This window comes from Ambystoma mexicanum, chromosome 3q (genome assembly GCF_040938575.1).
Source record: "Ambystoma mexicanum isolate Mex_15411 chromosome 3q, UKY_AmexF1_1, whole genome shotgun sequence".
Classification (NCBI taxonomy): domain Eukaryota; kingdom Metazoa; phylum Chordata; class Amphibia; order Caudata; family Ambystomatidae; genus Ambystoma; species Ambystoma mexicanum.
This window is the reverse complement of record NC_090926.1, coordinates 715,267,876-715,280,967: the sequence shown is the minus strand read 5'-3', so window position 1 is coordinate 715,280,967 and position 13,092 is coordinate 715,267,876. Positions and strand designations below refer to the sequence as shown.

The following is a 13,092-nucleotide window of genomic DNA, read 5'->3' as shown; positions in this document are numbered from 1 at the left end:
ATCTCAATGTCATCTGGCCTTGTAAGATCGTCTGTCTTCCCTTTGTTCCCCCTCCCTTGCATCGTCGTGCCTTGAAACACTTGTTTATAGGCGCATTATAAATGCCATATCATATCATATCTAGCCTTCTTGCAGTTTCCCTCGATAAAGATCCTTCTACGTTCTCTTGGGTTTTCTACCCTTCTTTATCCCTCATTTGCCTATATAAATCCCTAATTATTTTCCCTACATCTTCTGTATCTCGCTCATAAGCCCATGTTGGTATTCCTTGCAGCTCCCTGTAACCCTTTTCCCTACATCTTCTGTATCTCGCTCATCAGCCCATGTTGGTATTCCTTGCACCTCCCTGCAACCCTCTCTCTTCCACAAATCGTTCTTGTGCTTCGATCTGCACTATGCTTCTATGACATTGTCATCTTTTAGTCCCCTACTTCTGTTCATTTCTTCTTACCTTTTCCTTAACTCCCTTAATTCATCTTTCTCTCCCCTTCTTTGCAACCTACGAATTTCATTCTTTGTGCTTCTATCTCTTCTACTCTCTTCTCTTCTAGTTTCTCCATTTTTTTCACCGCCTTGTACCTTCTTCGTTCTTCCCTTAGCTTGCTTTCCCTTTCTTTCTCTTCTTTGTATGCTCTCTCTTCTTCCTTTTCTTTCTTTTCCCACTCTTCTCTCACTCTTCTCTTTCTCGAACCCATCAGTGCCCTTATCATCGAGCTTGAGTAATATTTGTCCTCCCATCTATTCATTCTGTACTATTGTTATTCCCTTAGCTCTGTCCTTTGCTTCTTAATGTTTTCTTGCTTCTTCCTCTATTTCCATCTGTCTATCTTGCCTATCCTTTCTCTCATCACGCTGTTTACTTTCATCGCTTGCCGAGATATATTTTCATTCTCAGCTTTTGCTCTCTTCCGTATTGTCCTTAGTGTTGCAAGCGGGGGCTCAAATGTCGGATTAACATAACCCGATGCTGCATTCAATTCTTTTAAGGGATAAAATCGCTTTTCCTCTGTGTCAACGCTCTTATTGCCAGGAGGGGAAAGGTGAGACGAAGGTGTTACATCCTCCCCTTTATGCTCATTAAGCATCCCCTCCTTCTCTGCCGGATCTTCTTTCTCTCTCTGATACAGTTTCCACAACTCTAAAATGGCCAACCTTTTCGGTAACGTCTTTCCCTTATATGTGGCATGCAAATATGTTGTCAAATGTCACAATACTGTTTTTGACAATTAACCCCCCTGAGGCCATGGCATAAGTGTCTTATTGGTCGTGCCTCAACCCCACTCCGAATGATACTTCCTTATTTCGGCTGTGTATTTTGGCAATGTATGCTTGAGTGTAAAGGAGGAATGTTCCCCATGATGATGAGTCGCCCTTGACTCTATATACTTACCCCTCCTTTTATTCTTCTCTTTATTTTATCAAAAATACCACACTGATAAATTTGAGCGGGCACCATCAATCAGCACTTATTTATCCAAAAATTAACTATATAAATATACATGTTTTTTAACCACTTTTAAAATCTATGCAACAATGTTCTTTTTGTTTCTTCATTTACACTTTCTATCAATTTTTAGTATCTCATTGATTTACCATTGATATTTTAAAAGTCTCTTCTTTATTTATTTATTAGTTTCCTTTGATTTTATCCTCCTGATTGACGTCAATCAATCTCTGGATTTAAAAATCTAATAATCTCTGTAGTATTTTTACTATTGTTCTATATCTATTAGTTTAAACACAACAGAACCTTTACACTGACATATTCATAACCCCACACAAGTGCACCTTTTGAATTTTTCTGCACATGCCTTCCTTTACTATCTTTAGTATATGTATCTCATCTAATTTTTACTCCATTTGGAGCTTGATATGCGCTCTTCTTGTTGGCTTTGCCTCAGGAATCCTTAACACCCCAATTTGGAGTTTTTTTAGTGCATATCCTTCCGTCCCCTTGGAACCAGGAATCAAGGTATCGACTTTTCTTCTTTATAATTCTGAAAATTCCTGTTACTTTTATATATATATATTATTTACAACACAGCGCCCCCCACTATTTTTGACACTTTCAATGTTCTACTTACATTCATGGCTCAGCTTGAGTCTCTCGGCATCAACTCTCCCTCGACTATCAGTTTGACTTCCATCCATGGACAGGAATTTTGTCAAAGGGGAACCTGTCAACCGTATCTTCTTACACATGTTTTTCCTCACCGTTCTCCACTGGAAGCTCTGTGGTCTTCTGGCTAATGGCGGGCACAGTCGAGCATCCGGGGTCTGGATTTGGGCCTAGGTTAATTAGACCTAACTATCTGCACTGCTACCAAAATGTGCTCTAGCAACTTGAAGCATCTCTTGTGCTGTATGGGATTACCAATAGAAATCTCAGACCAAATAACCGGACAGACTCAAAGAATATGGCAAAGTGCTACTGTATTCTCAATTTAATAAAGCAGGGCAATCTGGCAGACATCGGACTGATCCTTGCACACTCACACACAAATGTGATTACAAAGAGGTTATATACCCCAATATGTGTCATCCATGACGTCATGCTACGTGGCAAACTGTGAAACCTATTGGCGGCAGGGTTTTGTTAGGGGAACATATCTACTTATACAATACATATGGGTTAGTACATCATTGGCTGTCTCTTACTTGTAAGGCATGCCTTTAAATACATATAATACTGAATATAGTGGACAAAATGGCAGTGGATTGGTCTACACAACCTTGAATAGCAGGTTGCCCCATAGACCTCCTGATTGGTTGGCATCCCCACCCAAACTTGGACTTTCAGCTCAACTAGCAGCATGTAAGTAAAACGAAACCCAGGTGCTTGCATCATGTCAGATTACTCCCCACTTTCCCAATTAGTCCATCATCTCTCATCAGTCTGACCATAAATCAACATTTCCCGGCTGTACTTGACCTTGTAGCTTGCTCTCTGTTCTGGGACATTCAAGGGAGTGTAAGGACATCACTATCTTCATCCACAGCTTAATGAATAGCACTTGTTTTCTACTTCTGAATCACGTGTGAGGGGATTTGTCAATTTCGCCCTCCTATTTACTGCATTTGATTCAATTATGCTGGGTGTCATTGCTCCTCTTAGCCTCTAGAGACTTGCTTACTCCATCTTGTAGGAGCCTTATCCATTGTTAATTGTCTAATGCTTAGCTCTTGCACATGTTTTCTTCTTCTTTAATCTAAGAGAAATATGTGTTGCACCCATGGCGTATCCATCTGCCGCCCTTCATCTTCTTTTGCATATGATTACTTTATCATTTCGTACATTTTCCTCTTGTCACTTCAGTTACATCGTCCCTCTTAAATATTTTCATAACGTTTCAGTATGTCCTTGTATATTTTCTAGATGACATCACTTTGGCCTCGTCAGATTTCACTCAGTGTAACATGATGTCCAAAGGTGCATGATAACACCCTTCCACACAATATCCTTTCACTATCTCATTGCAAGGATACATTCAATACTGTTGTCTGAGTGCATATCATCTTTCGTGGACTCAATGTGGTAAATAAATAACACATGTGGACCACATATAGCCCTTCTCCTGCTGTTCCAGTATGACAGTGGGAAGGGGGCGGGAGTTAGGGAAAGTGCGTCCACCTGCTCTTCTGCAAATGTGTTCTTCAAATCCACCACAGTAAAATGGGTTGCCTCAACAGGTATATTACATAATATGGTGGCGGGGTTTGGAATCATTAGGAACTCTGCCTGTACAACATCATTAAGGGGGCATACTCCTGAATCTTCCTCCAACTAGCCCCCTTTAATTTATTCACTGGGTAGATGGCTGAGTTACATTGTGAATTAGATGGTAGTATGATAATGTGATGCAAAAGGGCCATTATGGTGTCATAAATTCCCTCCTCCGCTTCCTTTGATAAGGGATACTGTTTAACTCAGGGCAACACAGTGCCAGGTTTCAAGGTGATACATATTGGCGCAACACTCCGTAAAAGGCCAACGTCATGAGGATTACTTGTCCACAGCTTGTCAGGTACCTGAGACAAATCCTCTGAAGCAAAGGACATGGAACAGGCCATGTATCTGTATTGTATCGTAATCTTGCAAGAGACCTACTTCCAACATTAATTCCCTCTCATTTTATTTTATTCTCAAAAAGGTTCTCATCTGAAATGGTTTTCATTGATATTGTAGGGTCAATGCACAGAACTGTGCGCCACACCCCTTTATCAAAATCAACTGCTATCAAGACAATAATGTCCTCTAACACTAGAACCCCTTCTATATCAAGTACAATTATCGTTCCTGCAGATTCTTCCTGAAGTTGAGCAGGCCTGAACAAGAATTCAGAAGGTCCTCTCCAGTATTTATTAGCCACCTGGGGAACTGCACTGAGTAGTATTGTGATACTGTACAAAAACAAATCAGGGGCCACTGGTACTCCTCTTGCTGCGGATTCAATTACCAATGCATGTTAAATCAATATTACCCTCACAATACACATACCGGGTATTGAGCATACCACACCCCTTTCAGTGAACGACATGGTCATGTTGACCTTACTCAGAATGTCTCTTTCCAGCAATTTAATCAGAACTGCAGTGGAGTACAACAAGGTGGCCCACACCTCTCTGCCCCCTACTTTGATAGGTAATTTCTTCATAAAAGCAACTGATTGAATTGCCCCAAAGAAGTCCTGCGTATCCATGACCTCACCTGATAAAGGGCATCCTCCCTCAATAATGTATAATTTGGTCGCACATGTATCCACCATGAAAATGAATGGTGTATTTCCTATCTCCATGCCAACCAAGGGTTTCTCTTCTGGGCTGGTGGTGACCGATAGGACTGGGCACGGTAAAGCTCGCGGTGCGCTGTTCTATTCTGGATAAGTGTTTGTCCCTGCGTGAACAGAAGGATTCCCTCTTCCCACTGTGTCCCCCTGGTAAGGTGTCACTGGATCATTCGGCACAGTGTTACTGTTTGGTATTTGAGGAGCCTGCTGCTGCCCTTGATGCACTGCATATGGCAGCATGCTACTGGAGCCCAGAGTTTGCAACTGTGGGAAATATTGTGGGGGAGCACTGGGCAATGGTGCACCATAATTAACTGCTGGGGTGTTCAATTGTGGTACAGAAAATAATGACAGACCAGCATCATGACGTAGGCAAATCGCTTTATTAGGCCTCCCCACAGCCTCTTCAAGGAGTATGGTGTAGACTTCCCTTCTTCTCCCAGGGTTTACCATGCATGGCCTCTGTCGCGGGAGACCGGGGTGTACTTTCATAGGTTCTCTCAATGTTCTTCCTCAGCATGTCACTGGAGACCAGGGTGTAGCTTTCCTAGTCCCTCTCATTGTTTTTACTCATAGTGTCATGAGAGACCAGGGTGTTGCTTTCCTAATCCCTCTCAATGTTTTTACTCTTAATGTCACGGGCTACAGAGAGCTTGGTGCCCTGCATTTCTTTCTCTGGGCCTCTGAGGGGTGAGGTCCTCCCACCCTTCCTCTGCCACTGGGAAGCTGCATTTTCGTTGTGCCAAATGATTAACTGGAGCCTTCAAAACGGGATCATAACTCACTGCTGCTGCCATCAGCCGTATGAATCTCTTGTTCCTCTTCGTCGCCAGCTCTCTCTCTCTTCATTTGACGGCGCCCGCACTCTTCAGTATGTCCACACCAATGGCTCCTCACCTTCCTGTCCCTACCGTCAGAAGAAAAAGAAAAAAAAAAGAAAAGCACCCATCAATTTCCGACTTCCTTTATCCCACCCTGCGGCACCCATCAATCATTCCTCCCCCACTGTTCACGCTTGTTATTTCCTGTCCTGCCTTCACCCCTTCTCGCTCCGTGTGGATTCTACCGACTTCCTCACATGGGGGTAGCTGTCTGTACGACTGGGGGAAGGGGCCAGACCTCCCTGGGGATAAGGCTCTACATCTGTTGCTGGGGATATGCAAACGATTGCCTACTTCTACATTCTCTTGAAAAATGACCCATTCGCCCACACGTCCAACACTGAACCGCTCCTCCTTCCCGAGGCCCCATTCCTCCAAACCCTTCTCATCCCCCTTCGGGATCCTGAGCACCCCCCTCTACCCTGCTGAAACCCACTTTGAAACCCTCCTTGATACTGGGGCTAATACCCATCTGCCCAATCGTTATCACCTCCCCACACAGATGCCGCTCGCATCAGGCCTGATCCATCCTGAACTCTGCCGATCCTTCTGTTTGCGCAGTCGCTACAGTCCCTTCCAATGCAACCTTTGCTAGCTTCTTTTGAACCAGTTTCGCTTCCTCCGCTTGCGCTTGCTGCGTGGGCTTCCTTCGCTTTTTCTTTCAACCATTTACAATGATGTAGACTAATAGACTGAATTTCCACCCAACCCTTTGCCTCAATCCCCACTATTTGTCAAGCAGCTTCTGTACCTCCTTTCGAAAGACCTCCTTAAACTACAAAATAGAAAAATTGAATCACTCGATCCCAGAAATCTCCCGTGTCTGTCCTCCACATCTCTTGTATATGTAATATATATTGGGCAGGAACCTCATCATCTCGCATTGTCCTTTGCATAATCAACTGGAAATCAGGCATATCCAGATATGTGCGCTGCAGCACCGCTCGCACTTGTGGCCAAATGTCATTAAAATGTGCTCCATTGTGACTATCGTCACCCAACTTCACACCCTGGTACCCAGCTTTGACCCATATGTCGTCAGTCGGACCGCCCCTCAATATCGACACAAACAAGCTTTTAAAATCCCCTACAGCCAAAGTGGTACCAGCTGTTTGCGTCTCAAAAGCATATATCCACTTATCCGCTCCAGCGGTGATAGACGGGAGTGCCTTTATGAGATTGTTTTTATCCATACGGGCCCACAGTATATACTGTGTTCTCCCCGGTCCTTGTGTAATAGTGGAAACTGTGCTTCTATCATCTTCCCCACTTTACTTTTTCCCGTCGATGACCTCCTAGACACTGCCACATGCCTTATCTATTTCTTAATCTAGGTCCCTACAAACATTCTACTCAAGGGGAAATCATAGGTGTCTGTTCCTCCTCCTCCAACTCCTCTACAGTATCCAACTCCTCTTCACCCCATTGCGTACGGTCATATTCGTCATCCGACCATAACGTGCCATAGTCCATACATTCCTATACCCCCCTCCTTTCCTCTCTCTCCTTCTCTATGTGTACATCCTTAATAAATGTACTGTCTATCCAAAACAAAATATCCCCTGCTCTCCATTAATCTATTCCAACAGATGTACGTTACCCTTCTCTCCTTCCTTACCCTTCTCTCCTTCTAGTATTAATCATGCCAGTTCACCTTCCACCTTCTTCAATGCGTCTCCCAGCTCCTTCTTCCTTTTTTTTTACCTTTTCCTTCTGACACCTTACCCCTCACAGCAGCAGACACTGCCGAGTTAGAGAGGTTGTGGTACTGGGTCGGTGTGGGTTACGGGGCAGCTGTGGCACGCAAAAGAACATACATGGGGTTTGTATATCCTGATGTAGCATATGTAGGATAACACCCCACTGGGGGACACTGAACCTCCTCGGTGGGGGGCACTTGGGACAGTGGTTAAAGCAAATATTGGGACTCATGGGTTGACCAAATTCCTCACACTCTTTAGGGGTTCTATGGACCCATCTTCCAAATCTTCTGCTATTTTCCAGAGTTCTATTATGTCCCTTCTATTTTTCAATGTTTTCCCTTTGTATTTCACCACTAGAAATGTGTACATGTGACTTAATATATCTCTATTATTTGTCCCCTGTTCCGTACATCCCTCCCTTTGTTTCAGCTAGCCATTCCTTATAATACTTGAGAATTGTGTCTTGATACAAAGGAAGGGCCTTGCACAAATATTCCACTGGAGTTACCGGCTCCATCGTAGCCGCCCCTGTATCACTATCTTACACTGTTACCAGCACCCTCCCCCATCTCAGCAAACTGTTCCCCTCCCCAATAACCCTTTTATACCACCCTCCTTCCCTCAAAACCTCCACACCTCAATACTCACTCCCTTTCACACTTCCGTCACACACGTATTCACACACTTCTCGCTACCTTCCTACTCCACAAGGCCCTCCCCCTACCTCTACTAACCACCACAAAAATCACCAACAAAGAAAAATCACAATCAAATCTACTTTTTCGTTCCAAAACCCACTTTACATCGTGTGAAGAGATCCTCTACAACAACTGCTTCTCATTCTCATACCGCTCCTTATACTATGGGGAGAGATCCCAGACCCACTAAATACACTGGGTCTCTATCCGTATTCTTTTTCCTTTGTTACGCAATGCTGTTTTCTTCCCTAGTACCATAGGAAAGGGTCCCATTAGACCAAAATCCTCTATATAAAAAACTGATGAATGTATATACAGCATCACATACATTTCCAACCTATCAATTCAACCCTCTCACACCATGCACACATACACACTCTTAATCGCACACTCAAACAGTCCCTCTCCTTTCCCGCACCCTACTTGTTTTTCTCCAAAGAGGGTGCACTTACGTCTACATGTTCACCCAAAGTCCTCCGTCACAGGGTCCTGTTAACGGCTTGCACAATCCGGGGACAGCACCCTACTCCAACGAACAGACAGGAACTCTGATAGCATGGCTCCTGTAAACCTCTCAAAGGGGCTCACAAAGGGGACTTATCAAAATGGGAATACCCATACTCTGAGCAAAGGGGGAATATATTGGTTTCAGACTATCTGGGAAAATACTGCTTAAACTGGGACTAACCTGACTGATGTTGGATAAAATGAACAGATATTGGTAACCTGTGAATCCACTTGGATTGTCGATTTGTGAATATACTCTATTTGTACAAGCAGTAAATATGCTGGGAGCTACCAATTTGGAATGGTTCTGTTATTTAATTGACAGCTGTTTTTTCGACAGGTTTTTTTGCAAAATGTTTTCACTTAAAAAGCCCATTGAAACAGTTTATTTTTATTTTGGGGGATTCCCTCCAAACCACCTTCCATATCGTGTTTTAACTATTCCCGACCGTCCACTAACCCTTTAAATGCCCCTCCCCCCACTGTTTTTTGCCAAAACATTTTTGTAAAAAAAAAAATCGAGAAAACACCTGTCGGTGAAAGGACGTCGTTCCCTTGGAATATATTGGGATTTTGCAACCTGTAGTATGCCAAAATGGAGTATACTGGGGGTGGATCTCAGGGTATATTGAGTTTGTCAGACTGGAACTATGGTGGAATTATGCAAAGTGGGAATTGGGAATTTCAAACTGGTAATATAGTGAGAATTTGCAAACTGAGGGTACACTGGATTTTCAAATTGACAGTTTGTTGGGAACATGCAGTTTGGAAATATACTGGGGTGTACCAAAGTGAGAGCTTAATCTAATTGTTCTAGGAGTTTACTGTTAATGTTCAAAATGGGCTCTTGAGAATATTGATTATCCTGGCCGCCATCGCCAGCATGAAAAAGAAACCACTGCAGAAAAATAACAACTGATTTGACACTGAACTTGCTCTCTTGAAAAGGAGGTGTACAGCTCAGGAGCACCAGTGGTAGAGAGCCTGGAAGCCTGAAGTTAAACCGACCTTCTTAAAACACCAGAAAGCCTTCACACCACAAAGTCTTCTATGCTGCCATACAGTGGAAGAAAACGTCTTCCTTAACAATCGTATTGTCCAAACCTTAACCAAAATAAGTTTGCCGAATTATTTCAGATTTGCAAAGAGTTGAAAACCCCTTTTGAAATCATGACTTTATCTGCTGCTTTGCAAGAACTCACAGACAACCTGTCCCGCTTCCTGGAAGACGCGATCAAGACCATACAATCTAACATCAGGCACACTTGAGCTGCACATCCCTAACACCAAAGGAATCCAAATAGTTACCTCTCCAGAAATTGCTACAACAGTTTAAAAATGAAGTATTTTCTTGGCCAACCACCAACATTGTTTCCCAAGACCGTCTTTGGGTGTATTTGGCAATTACTTCCGTGCAACCAAAGGAGAGATGCCAACCTTCATGGACAGCCCTACCTCAAAACCCTTTAGAGTTTTCAATTAGGCATCTTTCCTATCGTTTTTGCATGCACAGGGATTTCAGGAAGTGCAGCCCACTACTCCCACAACCGTCTCAGCTAAGCATGGCAAATCTTAGGTGTGACGGCGCCAACTGTAGAAAACCCGCCCAAAAATCCAAAAAGGGGAGCCAGGCAGCATCAGCAGAGTCAGGTTTTATTTCCATACAGCTGTGCATAAATGGACAGAGAACACCACAGAGTGTGCGTATCCCACAGAAGAGGTCTCTGAGCAGAGACCTTTCTGGGGTTTGATAGGGATTTACAAAATGGAGAACATACAGAAAGCCAGCAAGATGCATGTATTCACTTAGAATAATAATGACCCTCCTAACAAAACATCCTCTGGCCTTGAAGGGCATGGCTTAACAGCACCAGGCTAAGTCTGTGCAATTTTGCTCAGCCTACCTGCGTGACGCAATCTGCACCTGGCTGCAGAAGCTCTCTCCATCATACAAAACAGGCCATGGTCTAGTGACTAGCAGCCATGTGCCCCTCATTCTGGGTCTCAGTTAAGAATACCTCTGCCTCATGTGTGACATGTCACTCGTCACTGGGCATGCCTGGGCCCTGGGCAGAGATTAACATCACAGCCACACAGCCTTATGGGCATCTTGGTTCCTGTCAGCCAATCACATCTAAGTGTAGTTCTTGCCGTGATATATCCCCAGGCATCGCTGTGGTGCTACTCCGCCTGTTATAGATGCATGGACAGCACTTATGGGAAAACCTAACATACGGTTGGTTTCATCAGGAATGCGCTCCGGAAACTTCTTGACAGTGACCCTTCAGTTATGCATATCCTCCTTGATCTGTCAACCTTCTTTTGACACTGTTAAACATGCTGCCTTACTAAACTGGTTTAAAGGTGTATTTGGCATTGATGGCTGCATTCTTAAGTCGATCTTCTCTTTCTTTCTGAACCGAGACCTGCAAAGAAAGTCAGGATCTTTCCTCTACAAGGCCTGTATTTACAGCTGTGGAGTCCCCCAAGGTTCGGCTTTCTCGTGCTGGATTTACAACACTTACTTAAAACTTCTTAATGGCCATGTTGCACTGTTTTCCTTCTCCTTTCAGACTTAGACTGATGACAATAAAATCACCATCACAAGGGGGTGCAACAGCTCCAGATCTCCAACAAATTGTACATGCCTTTCATATAACCAGGAGGAAGGATAGCTCAGGGGCAACGCATTTTTCTAGAAAGCAAGACAAGGCAGCCCAACACAGGTTCGAATTCTGATCCTGCGCTTAGAAACCACTTGCTGGTCCTAAGTGAACAAAAATTATAGTAAAAGAACAATTATAATAATTATAATAATACACCCAAGATTGGGAATAGATAATAGCTTATTAATGGCTTCAAGACATAGATATTCTTCATGAGCTCTTTGGTGCCCTTTTCTCTTCCTTTTTATTGGCCTCCAGTCTGAGTGCTCTACCTCTCACTGTGTTCTCTGCTGAAAACCTGGCTCTCATCTTTGATGGTCTTCTCACCTTTGCTCCTCAAGTTCAACAACTCCTCATAAATTCTCATGTCCACTTGATATAATCAAGAGCGCACTCGCTCTCCTCATCAGTCACCAAATTCAACCTACTCAGAATAAGGCTGCTAACAAACTCTCAGGTTTGAGGCTCCCAGTGACTATCCATATTTTGCGAGCTGCACAAATGCCAGGATTGTAAAACTAAGAATACACCGGCACATTGATAACTGGCAATATACTGGCTTTCTCAACCCAACAATATACTGGGAGCATTCTGGGGTTCTGAAAATCGGAAATATAGGGTGGAAGCCAATCTACCCTTTCATTGTGCTAGTCAAATTGGGAATATAATGGGACTGTCAAAATGTCTATCTACTGGTGTTAGATGAATTGGGAATATATTGGGGTGGATGCACTGGGAGTTAACTTGGATTGTGCAAAATGGAAGAATAATGGGACTGTGAAAATGAGTATACTTCAGTTGTCAAGTTTGGCTATGCTAAAGTTAACACACTAGGAACATGCTGAGGGCCCGATTCTGAACTAGTTGTTAATTACCAAAAAAGTTGTTTTAAGGTTTAACTTCACTTTCGGTAAGTAACACCTATTCTCAAGTTGTTGGATTTTTCTGCGGGAGCACCGGAAGCGCCACTTTTGGATTTTGTATGCTGGTGGCTAGGATGGGCTGTAAACCAAAGTGGCACTTTCCGTATTTGTCATTTACCATGCCTGTGCTTGAGGCACTCCTCCACAATAGCATCAGCCAAAAAGTGGCACACATACACGGTACCTCTCTGGTGACTGTCTGGGATCGCTGTTGTGGAGGAGTGGCACAGATAGCAGTGGTAAGTATGCCCATACACCATTGTGCGTGGTGTGTGCACCACACAAGTATACATATCACGTGAGCCCGTGTGCTGCCTCTCTCCTCTTGGAGGCCCTCTATCGGCTTGTCGGTGTCCGCACTGGCATGGCCCCGAGCACTGCCGATGGGGATGGCATACCCTATACAAGCTCCCGTTTTTAACATCATCCTTCCTTTAGCAGGCTTATAAAGGGCCCGTTTATCTCTAACCACACTGTTGGAAGCTGGAGCGGCAGGACACGCATCTCAGCTTGTGACTGTCAAGTGTGAGGCGGCAGAGGCAGTCTCGAGAGACAGCAGACTTCGAGAGCTCTCCTGGGCGCTTCAGAAAAGTGAATCCAGAGGGTCCGAGTTCCAATCCCTGTGCCTCTGCATCTCACTTTTTGTGACTCACCCCCCCTTACCAGATTGGCCCAATTCATGAAGTTTCACTCTCGCCTCCCTCGATACCCTTCTCCCTTCTCGGCAGCACTTTCCTTCAATTGCGATTAACTCGCTATTTAACGAAAATGCTGGCAAGACTTGCAATCCGCCTGTTATATAAGAAAACAGGCGGATTGCAGACAGTGCACTATTGTGCACTGCACGGACACCCAGGCCCACTTCAGAATAAGCGTGGTGCCTGGGCATCAGGAAAAAGGTGCAGTGAAGCGTGCTATTTACAATAC

General features: G+C 44.0%; 1 long non-coding RNA gene across 2 annotated transcripts in view; it reads right to left on the bottom strand.

The window, feature by feature from the left end:
* Positions 1–13,092, bottom strand: part of LOC138582902 (uncharacterized) — a 108,801-nt gene that overhangs the window by 20,762 nt on the left and 74,947 nt on the right. The window contains exon 3 of one of the 2 annotated variants that reach the window (XR_011305100.1): positions 5,182–5,694. The exons of the other annotated variant lie outside the window; for it this stretch is intronic. This is a non-coding gene — a long non-coding RNA (uncharacterized lncRNA). Of the gene's footprint in view, positions 1–5,181; positions 5,695–13,092 lie in introns of those variants that run through there. 2 annotated transcript variants of the gene reach the window in all.